Source organism: Pteropus alecto, unplaced genomic scaffold (assembly GCF_000325575.1).
Source record: "Pteropus alecto unplaced genomic scaffold, ASM32557v1 scaffold749, whole genome shotgun sequence".
Classification (NCBI taxonomy): Eukaryota; Metazoa; Chordata; class Mammalia; order Chiroptera; family Pteropodidae; genus Pteropus; species Pteropus alecto.
The window spans coordinates 89,397-94,560 of record NW_006443564.1 but is presented as its reverse complement, the minus strand read 5'-3'; positions in this window follow the sequence as shown (position 1 = coordinate 94,560).

Sequence of the window (5,164 nt, the reverse complement as noted above, 5' to 3'; positions counted from 1 at the left end):
GCAAGAGAGAGTGGCTAAGGAAAAAAGAAATTAGGAGACCAGGAGGCAAAGGTGAGCTTTGCCATCCCTTGCTCTTCTGGTGTGTACATGAGCTTGGTGATCCACCTTCACCAGACCAACCACAGGAAGCAGAAGGAACATATGCCTTTAGGCATCAAGGGGGTCTCAACCATTCAAATCTCAGGTATGCCAACAGTCCCCACCCCAAATATGGGTCTGCTGCAGTGACACGCTGCCTTGGATAGCCCCTACCTGCCTTTTCTCAGTCCTGCTAACCACCACTGGTCTTATGCTACTGCAAAGGTGAAGGGCAAGATGCTCCATGCAGGCCACCATCACCATCCCTTATAAGCCCTGCTCTGTCTCCACAGAGAGCTCTTTTCAGAGATTACTTAACTGCTCCTGCAGCACCTTGAATACAATTTGTCCAGGACAGACCCAACCCTGCCTCCTTGCCTCCACCACCACCACCACAAGCTGTTTTTCCTTTTGTGTCCCAGATCACAACTAATGACGCTACCATCCACCTCATCCCTGTCTCACACATGCATCATGCTGTTTAACACCTCACTGCCTTCACATATGCCGTGTACTTGCTTGCAGTAACTGTACTCTCTTGCCTTCACCTGGCCCCATCAAGACTCAGCTCAGCAGTTGACTCTTGTGAGAATTTTCTCTTTAGCCTTCCCATCTTCTTTAGGCTGGATGTGGAACCCCTCCTCTGTACCCCTCAGCAACTAGGAATATACCTCTGTCACTATCTTGCTTATTTTTTCCATGAGACTTAGAGCTACTTCAGTGCAGGTACCATGTATTATGTGCCTCTAGTACCTATTACCAAGCACAGAGCTCTGTATACATTTGGTGCGCAATAAAAGCTACTTAATGTATTTTATGAATTCATAAATCTTAATGTATTATATGGATTCGTAAATCCTCAAATTTTTCTGCTTTTATGTCCCAAATTCAGTCAGTAACTATGTCCTGTTCCTTTCTCTTTTTAATGATTTCTGGATCTAGTCTACTTTTCTTCAACCCAAGGACCTTCAGGCCACCATCATCTCAATGCCCAACCATCTTAGCCTCCTGAGCGATCTTCGAAACATCACACGGCAACCAGACAGAGCTTTTTAAAGTGTAAATTTGCCTGTGTCACCCTTCTGCTCAAAACATTTCAGAGGCTTGGCACCATCTTCGCCACAAAGTCCAAGCCCTTGATGGCAGTTGATGTTAGAGACCCTGGGGAATTCAGCTCTTGCAGCCTTCTCTGCCTTGACCTTCGCGCTTTTTAAAAAGAGTCCTAGAGTTCAAGAAAACAAAACAACTTGCTGCTACTTTCAATTGCCAATTTTTTCACCTCTACCCCTTTGCTCATGCTCTTCACTTAACCTGGAATCTTCTCCTCAATGTAGAATCCCCTTCCTTGTTTGCCTTCTGTCCAAATTAGTCCCTTTTTCCAACCCCTTCATTTCTCTCTTTTTTGAGGCTCTGGGGAGCCTGGCCACCACCAGGTCAATGGTTCATGCCAGGGATTCAAATCCCTTGGGCCATCTGAGAAAGGACAGGCATCGTCCAGGTGGGCCCTTACCTGGGACATAGGACTGCTGAGCCTCCCTGTCTCATCAGAGATCTCTTTGGTCCACAGAACCTCCTTCTTAGATTTGGGGTTAGAAGAAGACCACTGAACCCACTGGATGACCTTCAGCTGCTGGCAAGGCTGAAGGTTGCTGTCTTCACATGTCGAAGGCTTTGGGGACACTTTTATGTGTAAAGAATGCTGAATGCTGGGCTCTTCCCCAAAACACAGCCTTCCCATCAGCCCAGCCAAACTAAAGACCTGATTTAGGAGATGAGGCTGAGGAAGCCAAATAGAAATGAACTAGATCTTGTAATGTGATTTTGTGGGAGCTATAATTTTTCCTGAGATTGAGAGAAACTTGGGCCCAGAGCTTTTCCCCGAGGCAGACAGACAACTAGGCTGAAGTGGCCAGGGGATTTTTAATAAAATAACTCTGTTCTGGGTTAGAAAGAATGACAAGGCAGAGACTAAATAATGTGTGGGGTAGAAGGAGATCCTTTGCCCAGAGCTATGCTACGAAAGGTAGGATTTAGTCTAGGGTACATTTGTGGGCAGAATTCAGAGACTGCTAAGTCAGAGCTGGGGGATTTCTAGGAAACCAGCTTTTTTTTCTGAATTCAGGGAGAGAGCCAATGAAATCAACATTAACAGAGTGCCTATTCAGTGCCAGGTACTGGGGACACAGAAATGACACAGAGGTGACTCTCTTCTGGTCTAGACTGGAAGGATATTACATTCTTAGTAGACCTGTATACTTGGAGCTGTGGACAATGGAATAGAAATTGGGAAGAGTTAGTGAGGTTCTCAAGCCTGCCCTACTGAGACCTAGAGAGTGTACATTTCTCCCCCTCCCAGCATGTGGTGGTCCTTTGAATCTGTCCATCTTGGGATAAATTAGTGCTAGTGATGCTTTGCACTGTGGAGGGAGGTGCAGGACTGGGGCTCTGTTGGGTTCTTTCCAATTTTCTCATACTTCCAAGATCTGGAGGTTTTTAAAAATAGCTCGTGTAGTAGAATTTCTTGGCCTATGCTTTCTTTTTACTCATCTCTGCTAGAATTACTTAAACGTCAACCGTCAGCCCTGCCTTCTTGCATTGACAGATGTGGCTAGAGGTCCATTCTGGCTAGAATTAAAATGAAACACAGCTAGTCCTAATTGCTTGCTTTGTCAGAACCAAAAGTGCTTTATTGACCATTATGGCTATGGCCTTACTCCTCAGCTTCCCTGAGTCACTGCAGCTGTATCAATAACAAGACCACCAACGTGTTGTCTTAATGCTGAGATTGATTGACTGTTTGCTGTTCCAACTGATTACTTGACTCCCCAACTTTAATCTGTACCAAAATAGCACCTTCAGCAGAGCACACGAGCTTGCTTTATGGGGTTTTAGTGCAATTACTTCAACTTTCTGTGCTTTGGTTTTCCTGATAAGTCAATAGGTTTGTTGTGAGTGGGAGTGCTGATTTGCTGAGAATACCCAAAGGGTTTAGTGGAGGCTGAGGGCAAATGTGCCAGAGTGAGTAAGCCTCGTTGGCCCCAATATGTTTCTGGAGGCTTGCTCTCTGTCTTATAAAAGTCCCTTAGGGCCTTCAAAGATAGAAGAGTAGGTGTAAACCATGTGCACATACCCATACTGGTGCGTGAATATGAGGCTCTCTCTTCCATTAGTGCTCTCTCCACGGCCTCACTACTCACCCTTCAGGTACCTAAATTAACTCAGATCTCAATTTCCTCATCGGTCCCCTGGGAGGCCTCCTCTGATCCCCTGGGCTAGGTCAGGCCATCTTGGTCTTCATTCTCAGAGCAGCTTGCAGTTTTCCTTCTTAGCACTTACCCCAGTGGACAATAATAATTTATTTCTTTGACTATTTGGTTAATGTCTGTCTCTCTCACTAAGAAATTCCAAAAAGGAGACCACAACTCTTTTACACTTTGAACCTAGCAGAGTCCAGTATGTAGTATAATCCCTTTCTTTCTACCTCTGTAGGTACCACTGTAGTTTATACACCCCTTCATCTCCTACCTACACTGCCCAGTAGTTTAAGTTTAGCCACCAGTCACTAGAATTCTCCCTTCCCCAATCTGCTCTCTCTTTGCTTTCTGCAGCCCATTCAGATACGTAAATGCCAGATTCATCTTCCAGAAATATCTGGCTTTAATTATCCTCAGGGGCTTCTGGATCACCCTTTTGCTGCTGCTTCCACCCCCACCTCTCTAGCCTCATTTCCCCTATTTCCCACTCCAATTTTTCTGTTTTGGTCAAGCCAGTCTTCTTAGGTACTATATTCCTTGTATTGACTCTACTTTTTCATAGCAATCTAGGTTCACTACCCCTTCCTTATCTGGTATAAAATGCAGTTTACTTCCTGGAGTTTTCCTTGATTAAATGCACTCACCTCAGAAATCTCCTGGCTCAGTCCATCAAACACAGTGCTCCCTAAAAGATTCAATGCAATTATAAGGAGATGTCTACCATTATTTAGATTTTATTTAACAATATTACTGAGCACCTACTGAGTTTCAGACACTGTGCTAGGCCCTAAGGATATGGCTATTACTGTGACTGGCATAGTTTTTTCTTCATGAATTTGACAATCCAGTGGTAAATCTAAATATGGAACAAGTAACTCCAAGTGTGATGAATATTTCAAAAGAGCAAGTGCAGGAGATGGCCCAGCCTGTGGTCAGGCAAGGTCTCCCCAGAGCAGAACCATTCAGCTGAGACCTAAAGATAAGTAGAAGTTAAACTGGCCCAGGAGTAGGACAGGGACAGGAAAGGGAAGGACTGGGAAGAAGTTCTAGGCAGAGGAATGGCCTGTGAAAAAGCCCTGGATAAAACAGAAGCAAAGGAAAACAGTGTGAAAGAGGCAAGGGCTGGAGAATACAGGATCTTTAGGCTATGGGAAGGAGTCTGAATTCTATTTCAAGGAAAAGTGAAGTGATGGGATATTTTTTCCATTTTCAAAAGATTACTCTGTTTGCTATAAGGCAAATGAATTGCAGGTGGGTAAGAATGGAAGCAGAGAGATTAGTGAGGAGACTGTGCTGGTTACTGATTTATAGCCCCTTAGCTCCAAATTTACCTTTTTTGCCTGCTCTGTGAAATTGAATCTGGTCCCTCCCAATACTTTTTCCTTGCCAGTTGTCACTGAAACTTTGTTAGTAGAGGGTAATGGAGAGTCTTTGCAGAAGGAAAGTGTGGGGTTTTTTTGTTTGTTTGTTTGTGTTTTTTTGGTTTTGGTGTGTTCCAACAGCAGGCTCTCAGCCAGTGTGGATGGCTTCCTCAGGTCTCACCTCTGTAGCACATATGGCTTCCACAGTACCTGGCTCCTACAGTACTTGTAGTTTTTCCAGAACTCATATCCTACAGTGCACAGTGGTCAGCAGCACCCAGTGGCTAGCAGCTTCCTGTGACACCTCCCTTGGGTAGTTTTGGTGAGACACCTCCCAGTGAATAGGTTTCTTCGGAACCCTAGTGGATAGATTTCTGACAAGTTCCAGAGGGTGGATTTCTAGCAAGTCTACCAGCACAGGACCACAATGACTTGTCTGTCATTCAGTGAGCTATGGCTGTGCCCTGCTGA